The sequence below is a fragment of the Dermochelys coriacea genome, chromosome 6, assembly GCF_009764565.3.
Source record: "Dermochelys coriacea isolate rDerCor1 chromosome 6, rDerCor1.pri.v4, whole genome shotgun sequence".
Taxonomy (NCBI): Eukaryota; Metazoa; Chordata; order Testudines; family Dermochelyidae; genus Dermochelys; species Dermochelys coriacea.
In genome coordinates, this window is record NC_050073.1 from 15,132,828 (window position 1) to 15,145,656 (window position 12,829).

The window sequence follows — 12,829 nt, forward strand, 5'->3', positions numbered from 1 at the left end:
AATGAAAGATCATTAGGTCACCTATTGCATCTTCCTGCTAATACATGATTGTTTTAGATAATGTTCAAGTGCTTTGCCAAATCTAATTTTAAGTGACTCAAGCAACAGTGTTTCCAATACTTTCTTTGGAGACAAATCCCTATTGGCAAATTCTTCCTCCCATTAGGATATATTTTCATTACTAATTCCATCTCAATCTGTTATATTCCCCCTTGGACCTCTTAATAAGTCTTCTCATTCTTTAGTGCTAACACACAGATCAAGTTTCTGTAGATCACAACCATACTCCTTTACGGTCATTTTGCCAATTTGCATTTTTTAAACTCTAAAGATCTAGAGAAATTATAATTTAATCAATGAGGATTGTTTCTCTCTCCTTAATAACTGTTTAACAATAGTTTTCTAGTGCTGAACTGTACTGAGATGAAGAATTTCAGTCTCCTTGGTACTGACTTGTCTGCATTTTGATACCTCAAAAGAGCACTGTCATTTTGCCAACAGATTGCACTACACCTCCTTAGTTCTGTCCAGTTCCATTCCTCGATCTTTTTCAACCTCAGTCTCAAGTACAGTAAAAGCTTTGTTATCCAATATATTGGGGGAAATGGACAGTGCCGGTAAGTCAAATATTACGGTTAACTTAAAGGGAGGTAGTTTGGATGCAGGAGGGGACTTGGGGCTGTGGCACAGGAAGAGCTGTGGTGCCTGGGCTCCGGGAGGAAGTTTGGGTACAGGAGGAGACTCGGGGATGGGAGGGGTTTGGGGTGCTAGACCCAGGGGGCTATCACCTCAGGTGGTTCCCCATAAACAGTGACATATCCCTGCTGCTCCTAGGCGGAAGCACTGCCAGGCATCTCTATGGGCTGTCTCCGCCAACAGGTGCTGCCCCCACAGCTCCCATTGACCACAGTTCCCGGCCAACGTTAGCTGCAAAGCCAGCGCTTGGGGCAGGGGCAGCGCATGGAGCCCCATGGCCATTCCTCTGCCGAGCAGTAGCAAGGACATATCACCACTTCTGGGGAGCCATGTGGAGCCAGGTAGGGAGCCTGCCAGTCCCATGCCATCCAGACTTTTAATGGCCTGGTCAGCAATGCTGACCAGAGCCACCAGGGTCCCTTTTTGACCAGGCATTCCAGTCAAAAACTGGACATCTGGCAACCCTATTGAAGATCAGAAATACCGGTTTATAGAGCTTTCCGGTTGGTTAAGTGTCAGATAACTCCCTTACATTAAGTAAACCTCTCTCTGACATCGCTAGTGTGCAACAGCACAATTTAGACGGCACTCACTGTATAAGTTTTTGTACTCGAGGAAAATGCAATTATTCCTGAGTTTTCCTGGCCTGAGTTTTTGTACTCGAGGATACAGTTTTTTTCCACTTCGAGGAAAGATTCAATTAGGGAAAGAGTGACCCAGGTAGTTCTTCAAAGCATTTCCCACTTATGATTAACATTTCAATGTTTTATAGGTTGAGTTTGAGCCAGTTACTCATTGTATATTGTGAGCTCTCAACTGAAGAGGCCAAGATGTTGAACCTTTAACAAAGAAGTCATCTTGCCAAAGCATTCATTGGTCATTAAAGTCAGAAGTGTTAAACCAAAAGCATTTTAAATGGTTAGACTAAAGGGACAATCCCTTCTTTCAGTTGCTCAGATTTCAGTGTTTTGAGACATTGTTCGAGTGAAATTTAAAAAGATTAGCATGTCTAGTTACTCTTCAGAAAATGATCTGCCAAGTGTTCAATTTGTCTTGCACTGAATTTATGAAGGATAGCCTAAGTTACAGTAAAACATGTGCTAGCCTTAATTTATGTGTAAACCTAACTTTTGCACATGAACTACAATACACTATGCATGCTGAGTTCTAACTAGTCTTCCTAAATACATTAGCATTTGAGACTAAAAAGCTCTTTCACCAAATTCCTGATCTCATATGTTTCAGCTTAACTGGGTGTTTTCCTGTAGTTTAAGGATCTCTGTAACCTAAACTCTACAATGACTGTCATTTTTAGCTGAAATAAAATTTCACTGTAGTGTTACAGGTAAAAATGACCTTAACCACCCTGATAGCACAAGAGTCATTATTTCACAGAGAGGATAAAAAAAATGATTTTTTTTTAAATCTGTTTTGATTTAAAATCGGATTTTTTTGATAAAATGCTTTTTGAGGAAAAAACCTATCTTTAATTAAGATATCTTTGAGCTATAATGTATCTAATCATGGAAAAGGGATTATAAATTAAATTCTGTAGCATGAGACAATATATTCATATAATGTTTAAGAAAAGTTCTGTAAATGAATTCCAATAATTCATGGATTAGGGAACCAATCTGATGGAGTTCCAGGGGCTTCTGTATAGATTATTTAAGTTAATCTTTCTATCTACCCAATCAGACTCATTGCTCAGTGTAAAAGATACCATCAGAGACGCTTAGTTTTGCAGATCTCCAGAGGTAACATGCTTGTTAACAGCAAAAAAGTTTGTTTTTTATTTATATATACACATACGTATACACACACACACACACACACACACACACACACGCATAGAGAGAGGTGAGAAACAACGGATCTCAATCAACCCTATTGTCCCTCTGCAAATGTGTGTACACAGAGTCAATCCCTTACCTCTCTCTAAAAGTGCAAAGTTTCAATGAACAGAAGATAGTTGGGGGCGGCATAGATCTGGACAAGGAGAAGTCTGGAGATAAATGTGAGAAGGGAGGGACATGCAGTAGAAACAAAAATGAAACTGTGCAGCATATTCCAGAAGTCTTGAGGTCTTTCTGAGGGAAGCCTTCATTGATTTAAGATCTACCAGACCATTTTCTCACTAGAAGGGACAACCTATAATGGCAGCTGGCCATAAGAGACCCAGTTTGGGAATAAGAACTATTCAAGAAATATGTTTGCTGATGATGTTTTAAAGAAAGTCACACCAGTGAACTGGTGGAAGTCACTTAAGCACTTGGAGTCGGAGACTGTTGAAGTAAAAATCTCACTTTTAAACAGCAGCAGCTTCTTCTGCCGGTGTAGAAAGAATATTTTCTTCCTTTGCACTAATTCATTCCAAATTGAGACATCATTTGGAATCTGAAAAAGCAGGAAAGCTTGTTTTTCTTTTCCAGATTATGAATAGGAAAATGAAGGTGAAGACAACTGAGTTAGCTGCAGAAGCCAATATTTTAAGTTTCTCATGTTGACCTGGCTGACATAGAAGATTTAATTCTGGGTTGGTTTTTTTTTTTTTTTTAAATGTCATTTAACCATTTCAATTAAAAACAATTTTAACAAAAACAAACCTGATTTAAAAAAAAACTTGAATGGTTAACTAAATTCAAAAATTCATATGCTTGTTTTGTTAAAATATTACATGTTTGCTGTTGAAGAAAAAAATCCAGAATACATAACGTTGTTGTTTAAGTTAAATAAAACAATTTAAATGCCTGTCTGGTGACGTTCTCTTCCTAATAAAGCATGGCAAGAAAATCCTCCAAATATTAATGACTAACCTGTTGAATTGGAGATAGCACACTTTCCAATTACTTCATAAATATCTGATTCATTTACCTTTGGTAAATGAAATAACCAAACAATTATTCATTCATTTTCTGATATAGCTGTAAAACTAATCTGAAAAGTTTTCAAAATAAATCACATTTAAAACGTATAGTGTTTAGCTTCTACAAATGAAACCTACATCTACCTCTGAGTTGTGAAGAATATGTATTAAGGTTATAAACAGCCCACAAGAATGCACTTTTATGTAGAAATCTATGGTTAAATCAAGTCTTCCTGACTAGTGATTTAAATCAAATCCACCCCGTTATTTCATACACAAATTATTGGGGGGTTTTTGTTGTTGTTTTTTGGGGTTGTGTGGTGTGTGTTTTTTTTTTTGTTTTTTTTTTTGCAGAAAACCAACACACAAGTTAAGGAGCCTTACAGATTCAGGAAAGAAATCACTGGTATAAAGAGATTCCTTATTTTTTTCCTTGAATTTCTAAAGACATTTTTATGATTTACACCCCAATCCTACAATGTGTAACAGGCAGATGGCCTACTGTGCCTAAGAAGAGCCCCAGTAAAGTTATTCTGGGCACTATGTATTGAAGGATCTGGTACTTACAAGTAAAGAATTAGACACTAATGAACAATTTTAAGATTCCCTTCAGTTTTAAAACTGCAGCTCTAATCCAAATCTTTTTAGGTAGAAAATAAATTATGTACAGCCAATGATCATGTATACACAGACATTATAAAGTATGTTTTATGAAAAATAAAACCAATTGATACCTTTAGGAAAGAAAGCTAGAGAGCTTTCCCGAGCTTTAACATTCCAGTAGAAACGGGTACTCATGCAGTGTTTGCAATTCAAACAAAACAGAGAATTTGAAAGTGAAACTAATTTTTCATTGATAAAAATACAAGTAAATAAAGAGCGTACATAGTAAAGAATAATCAGAATTCCTTCCATTCAAGATTCAACACATTAGTAACATGGTTAAAGGTTTTAACCTCTGATTTTTAAGCTAACAGCATCCACAAACTTTTCTGTAGCTAGTAAGTTCCAAGAGTAGAGGCATGTTTCTTCTACTCAGTTAACATCTACTCAGAGGAGAGCCAAGTGTTGTATAACTGCTTTCACTGGTTACACATCCCAAACAGTTCCAACATAATACCAAAGAATCAAGTATTTTGAAAATGTTTAGCTCTTACATTTTATATCCATCTATACTGATCTCCAGGCACATCATGGGACAGTCTTAGAGCTTCAATTCACTTTTCTACTTAGAAAGCACTCTGAGGCACTAAAGAAAAGGCCAGAATTCAAAGGGAAACTGTCATGTTCAGTACAGCCTAAAATTCACTTTTTGTAAAAAGAACAAAAAACCCAAAGGTTTTTTAAGTATTTTTTTTTAAGTTAGAACTAGCCAAAATGTTGCCATGGTTTTAAGAATGAGCACATGAACCACTAAGGCAGTAATTTAGAACACAAAGAGCAAAATTGAATGTGAACAAGAGCAATAACTAGTCTGTTTCCGTTATCCAAACGGAAGAGCATTACAGCAAAGAGGAAACCAAGTTTCAATTTAAGGAGCATAAGTTTCCCAGTAGTGGTGCTGCTTTTGCTGGATGCTTTTAGAAAGAACACTTTAACTTGACAGCGTCCCTTTGATAATTCATCTAGTTTCCCAACAATACAAAATCAATGTTTCTTATTTGAGGGGTTTAAAAGAACGTTTACAGGCCCATTGAGAAACAGTTATTTCTCAGGGATTCTGCTAGTTGAATAATAAAAAGTCTTGCCATTTATACTAACGAAAACAGATATTAAAATCCTATGTGACACCCCAAAAAACATAAGATAATTATAATTTACATTAAGTGGAACAGAGTAACACACCTCCTCCTACACAACTTCAACATCTATCTTGTACATCTAGCTATCCCTGACCCAGAAATGAAATCCACACCTGACCTGTGCAACTCAGCAAAGAAACACTTGCTTCTGCAGGCTTGGGACGGACAGACAGACCCAGGGAGATAGCTACGCCGTGTAGACAGACCATCCCACATCTTCCTCGAGACAAAGCTCAAAGGTTGTTCAGGTGTTCGCAGAAAGACCCCAATTCAAACTAACACGCCCAGTTCTAACTAGTAATGTGAGAGAAGAGCTGTAGTAAGAAAACAAGCTGAGAAAACATAGCTGGATCCCTTCAACAGAGGCAACAGGCAGTAAAAGGAACCCTGGATCCCTAGAGATTTAGTACCTCCTGCTGAGTATCGCTGGAAAGCAGGTGGGGGGGGGTCGCACATGCAGCCATATGGGGATACAGTCAGTGCCCCTCCAGCGGGACGTATGAGGGACCCAGAGGAAAAGGAACCCTCGGAAGCCCCCATCCCACACTCACTGACGGGGAGCAAGGGATGACCTGGGATTTGGAAATGGGGGGGGAGGGGGAGGTCGACACAGCCCTACTCCTCAGGAAGCAAAACAACTCAGCCAGGCCGCTGCTAGGGGCTGGGAGCGAGCAAACAAGGCGCCCCCCCCAGCTCAGGCGCAAACCGGGGAGGGGGCGGGAAGCGGCCCCCAATCGCAGGAGGAGGCCTCAAAGACCATCCTGCAGACTCCGGGGAACAGGAAGACGCGCCCTCCCCATCCCCAAGCGCAGGGCGGGGGGGGGGGGAGCGCTCACCGGGCCCGCGCATTGGGGCAGAGCGTCAGGAAGGGGGAATAACCCCCAGCAGTAGTTGACTCAGGCCGTGACTCCTCGCACCTCCCTACCTCGGCGAGCGCGTCTCCCAGTCACGGGTCCCGGTCTGCCTCGACTCAGACGGGAAAACGAGCGCTCGCCACCATCACCGACACTTCAAGATGGCGGACATATCAGATCCTATGAGCTCTCCTTTGCTCCCCACCTCGCCTGCCAATCACACGTCCCTGACACGCCCACGTCCCCTCCGAGCACACTTCCATTGGACAATAGCATAGCCGCCAATAACACGTGAACTACAGCACCAGTGGACTAAATGGGGATTGAGGGCGGGCTGAAACGGATCACAAAGTCCAATCAGGACGTCCGGGTGGGTCCCACTTTCACGCCTTAGCAACGGCCTAACGTCACAGTGACAGGCGTGTTTTTTTTCCAATCAGAGCAGCGAGTACAGTTTAAAAAATAAACCGGGTTAGACCAATCAGTTGGTAAAAGGCTCGGACTGGTGTGCGACCAATGGGGGTATATAGAAGGCGGGATGGAAGCCGAGGGCCGCAAACATAAAACTAGCCTCGCCCGTTGCGCCTCCCCATTGGCCAACGGAAGAAACCGCGCCCTCTGTAGAGAAGGGAGGTAGCGAAACTGCCTGACAACAACTTGCCGCTCACGGAACCAGGAAGAGAGTAGGTCTCGCGATGAAGAAGGTGCTTATGTATGGGTGACTGAAGAAAATCTTAGTAGCCGGGGGAATTAGCTCAAATGGTAGAGCGCTCGCTTAGCATGCGAGAGGTAGCGGGATCGATGCCCGCATTCTCCAGAAGGGGATATGTTTTTCACTATGGGGCTTTCAAGAAATTCCTTTCTGGCTTATGAATACACAGAAACACGTGATTTCAATTATTTGTTTAAAAGTGCATGAGCCATGGATTGCAAATATTGAATTTAATTATTTCCCCATATATTTTGGTAAACTGACTATGCCTTGACAAATCCCAGCAAAAGTAAGTGAAACTCTACGAATACACACGTTCCCTATTGAATCCTGCAAAATAACAATAACAACAATTTGCACCTGCACATTTTGCCCTAAGAAAAAACTCACAGGTGACTAGTGAAAATAATTTTCCCATAGCTGTACATCATATTGAAAAAATAGCCCCTGGGTTCAATGGGTTCTGCAAAAATGGGTTTGGGCTAGTTGCACTTTGTAACAGGACTGTTCACCCCAGTTAAAATGAATGGATCCCTCTAATAAACACACCCACCAATTGCACCTGCAAATCCCCAGATTTCCATACCTAAATAAGGTAACTACAGGCATAAGCAGCACATTGTTGCCAGCTCTCAGAATTTTTATTACAAGTTTAACAATATGTGGTGTTTTTCTTAAATCCCCAACTCCTGGAGATATGTGATTACATGAGAATCTTAGGTTTCAGAGTAGCAGCCGTGTTAGTCTGTATTCGCAAAAAGAAAAGGAGTACTTGTGGCACCTTAGAGACTAACAAATTTATTAGAGCATAAGCTTTCGTGAGCTACAGCTGAAGTGAGCTGTAGCTCACGAAAGCTTATGCTCTAATAAATTTGTTAGTCTCTAAGGTGCCACAAGTACTCCTTTTCTTTTTATGAGAATCTTAGTTTTCATTTTTTTAAAAAAAGGTTCTAATCATCATGGTTACAGAGAAAACCTTGACAAAAATGAAATGTTAAGACTTGAAAACCGGAAGGCAAAAAAGAGCACAAAAAATATTTTTTTTAACTCATGATTTTGGAGAGCCTGATTCATGATTTGTAAACCCTTGATGTGATAGTATTATGTTAGCCATACTGTACAAAGAAAGCTGGCATACTGAGTGTGTATTTTGTGAGTGCAGTCACTGAGCTCAGTTTTTCAATTTTGGCAAAAAAAGTAATTTTGTTTTGTCAACTAATATAGCACTATGAAACATTCAATTGGCACGTGCTGGGCAATAGGTGGGAGTGGAAGGGCACATCCAAATACAGCCCCTAAAGGGTGTGTTTCCTGCCTATCTAAAGGACAAGGTCCCCTGACCCCGGAAATGAGGTGAAAGCCCAGGGAAACTAATGCAACCAAGTTTTTCTGTAGGATACTGGGGAAGTGGAGAGTGGACAATTTCTAGCAGCAGAATAAAGAAATAGGGATGAAAAGCAGAAGTCAGAGAGACATGGGAAGCTTTAGAAGAAAACAGGATGAGGCAGGCATGGTTTCATAGCATGGGGCCCTGTTAACTGTGGAACCCAGCCAAAGTGAAAGGAAGGCAGCTGACTTGGAGCAGAGAGAGGGAGAGACTCCATGATTCTCAAGAGAAAAGGTGCAGAAGGGAGGATCCTGGACACCTCAGATAGCTTTAAGGCTAAAGAACTCTGCAGAGTGATGAGGAACCTAAGGCAAGCAAATGCAAACAGTTGTGTATATTACTTTGCCTAGGTCTGTGATCTCTCATTTTATCTAAGTAAAATGCAATGGCGTTTTAGAATTCTGTGCAAAGTCTGTGTGTGCATGTTTGCTTCATTATCACATGCTCCTGAAGAGACGAACTGTAAACCCAGAGTGCACGCGCAGCTGGAGTTCTGGGGGAGGGTGTGCTTAAGCTACAGAAGAGTGTGAGAGGTCAGCACTGGTCCTACGGACTAGGCAATTGCACTGCATGGCCCCAACTTTCCGAAGGGAGTGCAAGACAAAGGATCTGTACCCCAAGAGTATGCCTAGAGATCCCAGTCGAAGCAGTTCAGACTCAAAAGGCTTAAACCACATGAGAGAGTGGGCCCCAAACACAGCAGCTTGAGGAGTATCAAGCCAGAGAGAGCTCTACTAGCACTGTGTGTAGGATACTTACTGATTCAGGGCCTTGATAAAATGGATGAGAAAATAGTAGTGATGGGAATAGGAAATATCAGCCAGGAGCTGAGTCTTAATTTCAGCTTCTGACTGCAAGTTTCTCTGCCTCTGTGCTCTCTGTGCAAGCTGCTTTTTGAAGTCCCCAAATTGGCAAATATATAGGTGGCTTTTGTCTGCTGTAGGGGGCAGAGGTAAGGCTACTGTATACTTCATTCTTGCCTTGGGGAATCAGTATGAGGCCGGTAGCATTCATGACACTGCACTAGTGGACAGAGATAAGTGCGCATGATGTTCAGAGAGGCTTCCTAGGACAAAGTTTGGAGGTGGTAACATCAGGCAGCTCTGGGTTGGTTTGTGCAGAGTAGAAAAACTGGTCGAGTATAGACGATGTGTAGCCATCTAGTGTTCAGTTAGCCTGCCTTATATGCAACTTTTGCCTTAGTGAGGATATGGTCTGAGGGTCTTTGCTACTGTACGCATGTACTGCAGCTCCACAGTGCTCTATATCATCTGTATTTCTAGGTTTTCAGAGGCTTACGTATCGGTGCAATTGATGTTCTGAAAAGTGTGAGAGACTGCCTGTCAACCATAACAGAAGTGCTGATTTGAAGTTGTGATAGGCACAGAAAGAAATGGTCTTGCTGGGGAGGAGTTAGGTGCTGTTCCCGGTTCCCATTGCCATCCTAATGGGGCCAGAGTTAAGAATGTGTTGGGAAGAATGAGTCACCTTAACTCCACGTGTTTTGGTTTTCTAAAGTTTCTGAATGCTTGGGTTTGGCAACACTGTTTACATCTGTGCTAAGTGAGCATGTCAAATGCTGCCATTGTGATCTATGGCATTTTACACCCACTTTGTATGGATGTAAATAATACAAGGTTCAAGTCAATGGAGAATCAAGCCCGTATTCTAGAACTTGGGGCTGCATCATCTTTCCCCCCACCCCCCTTCTTCCAAGTATCTCTCTCTAGTATAGCTCAACACTGGCATCAAGTTTGTGATTTCACTGTGTGAAATCATCTTCTTTCTGCATATCATGGCATTTCATTTTCATTGGTGGACCGTTTGAGCGTGTGCCCCCAAGGTTCTGGCATGCAGTAATAACTTAGTCTTAGTGCTCAGTAGGCTTTTTGCGAGGTTGGATAATCAAATGTTTGGATGTGGAGGATTCCAGGCATTGTGAGCCTAACTTTGTGTAACTTTAGCATTTGCCTTCCCTTAAAATTATGAGGATATCTTGGCTTTTTGTAGCTCAGTTATACGTTTGTGAATGGAAGCAATGTGGTCTATGGATTACAACGCAACTGCGAATTGGAGTGCTGGTTTTTTTGTTTTCTTGTTTATATTATAATAATTGCATGAGTCCTAAGATTTCTAAGAAGTTAAACCATGTTAATTAGATTTCAAAGACAGAGATCATTTAATTATGTTAAAGAAAAAACAGATCTGAGAAGACATTACTCAGTGACAGGATAGTTCTGTTGAACTCATCATATGGGACACACTTATAACAGGACATTCTGGATCTGTGTGCTGCCCATTTATACCAAAAGGATGGTGAATCAACAGTTGTCCTACATGACTGGACCTTGTCATGAACCATCTGTATAGAATAAAGCAAGAATATTTTCAATAATGTATTTCCTTGTGTGCTTTTCCTATATGTATAAAATTCAACCCTGTGAATTTCTAGTCTTAAATTACAGCAGACTGCATATTAATTATGCTCACTGTAATGGTGTAAGTCTGACTTCTTTGCTATAAAAGTTCTTGGTATTTTTAAAAAGGTAGATAAGCAAAATTGAGTGAATTTTATTTTTTGGAAGGGAATGGATTGTGGAGGATGTAAATAATGAAGAAAACACAGAAATGAGCTCAAGCTGCATATTGTGGGGTATTCATGTCTGGGGTTGTTAACATGTCAATGGATTGTTGTACAGACAACGGTAGGAGGGAGAGGTAAGGCTGTACATATCACTTCTCTGCCACTCCACTCTTTAGAGTAGGGGTTGAATTCCGATTGTATTGTATCAAATCTGCACTTCAAAAACAAACATTTTTACCCACTTTAAAGTTCCTGAAAATGGTGCTAATGTCGACAAGGCTATAGGCCTCAAGGTCCTTTTGCCTCCTCAGGGTTTACCTTAAACCTGGGCAGTGGGAGGTGGAATTTTAAAAGAAAAAGTAGTCATCGTGATTTCAATAACTGCAAATTGGCTAGCATGTCCTGACCCGTGTGGTTATGGCCAATACTCACACAGCAGGAACTCTTGCCAGCAAATCGGGTGCTTTATTTCATAATGCCTGTTGCATAAAAGGCTGGATACACACTAAGTTTGCTATAAGCTCCCAAGAACCCCTGGATCAGCAGGTATAGCCTTAGTGGCAATATCATGTGTAGTGTTGTATCTAGTTATTAATTGGCTTAATCAAAGTTTTAATGGGAGCATGGATTTACCCTAACAAGAACCATGCTGGGTTATTCTTATTATTTAGATACATTGCTTAATTTCTTTCTCTTCCTCCGCCCCCATTTTGGCCACCACCATTTGCAGCTCAACCCTTCTGGAGAGTGAGGGGAGCACTCCCTTGTAGGGCTCTGCATTTTGGTTCACTCCCGTTCTTGACCTATGTGTGTGGATGTAATTTCCACACTCTACTTGTGTAGCAGTGATGAGCGGTGTTGAGGAATGGAAATCTGTCTTTGGTCAGGGGAGGTAGAGCTGCAAATTCACACAACATGGCAGCACTGACGCTAACTGGTATGCTGCTCATGGGGACATTCCCCACTCTCATAGTGAAACAGACAAGATTGTCTTTCAACATAATTGTCTGGAACTGCCAAACTGTGACATGCAGTTATCCAAGAGCCTGAGGCCCATTTATTAGGGTGCTAGCCTAGGACACTTAGGAAACTGAGGTTCAGTTCCTTCTGCTACCACAGACTTTCTGTCTGACCTTGGAAAAATCACCACAAGGGGATTAAGGCTGGAGGAAGGGGTGTTACTGCTCACCCTATATGTTTTAGCCCAGTGATTAGAGCACTTCATCTGGGATATGGGAGATCTGGATTCAATTACGCGTCTGCCTGCTGGGGAGAAAAAACTTGAACAAGGGTCTCGCACATCTCTCAAGGGAGTACTCTAACCACTGTGCATGGGATATTTTTGATGTAGGGCTCCCTCAGTTTCTCGTACTATAGCTGTTCCACTTTTAATAAATAATTAAATAGTCATTGGAGCAGGGAGACTGGACCCTGGGTCTCCCCACCTCTCACTCTCTCAGTATTGTATTTACCCAAAGTGGGACAGCTTCAGCCGAAGAGATTGCAGGAGATTAGAGTGAGGAAGCAGTGCACATGACCAGAGGCAGAAATTTAGGCACTTAGGGAATTTTTACAGTGAAAATTTAGGGGCTGAGTGAGATTAGGTGCCTATATGGTTATGTGGCAGCTGAGCTGGAGTTTTGTGGATAGCAATGGAGAATAAATCGGAGATTTAGTGTCCCTTTGTGTATCTGGACCTTAATCTCGCTGTCCCTCAATTCCCCATGTGTAAAATGGAGATGATACCACTCCCCTATCTCATGGAGGTGTTGTGAGGATAAATACAGTAAAGGTTGTGCAAGGCTCAGATTCCACCATGATGGGGCTATGTAAGTACCTGAGATAGAAAGAGATTCTCCTTGCAGCCTTGTCTACAGAAGAAAGTTGTATTAATTTGGAAATAGATTTAGTTCAGTTGGTGTAAGTAC

General features: G+C 41.5%; 1 protein-coding gene and 1 non-coding gene across 16 annotated transcripts in view; one reads left to right on the forward strand and one right to left on the reverse strand.

Moving 5' to 3' along the window:
- Nucleotides 1-6,440, reverse strand: part of PPP6R3 (protein phosphatase 6 regulatory subunit 3) — a 144,703-nt gene extending 138,263 nt beyond the window's left edge. For 12 of the 15 annotated variants that reach the window (XM_038406954.2, XM_043517929.1, XM_038406956.2 and 9 more), the window contains exon 1: nucleotides 6,290-6,440. The gene's annotated coding sequence lies outside the window, so the exon portion shown is untranslated. Of the gene's footprint in view, nucleotides 1-4,719; nucleotides 4,812-6,289 lie in introns of all 15 variants that reach the window. The other 3 variants (XM_043517919.1, XM_043517920.1, XM_043517923.1) reach the window with 2 other exon arrangements.
- A 522-nt stretch (nucleotides 6,441-6,962) lies between these two features.
- Nucleotides 6,963-7,035, forward strand: TRNAA-AGC. Its single transcript has one exon. It is a non-coding gene; the product is annotated as a tRNA-Ala (tRNA).
- The last annotated feature ends 5,794 nt before the right edge of the window (nucleotides 7,036-12,829 follow it).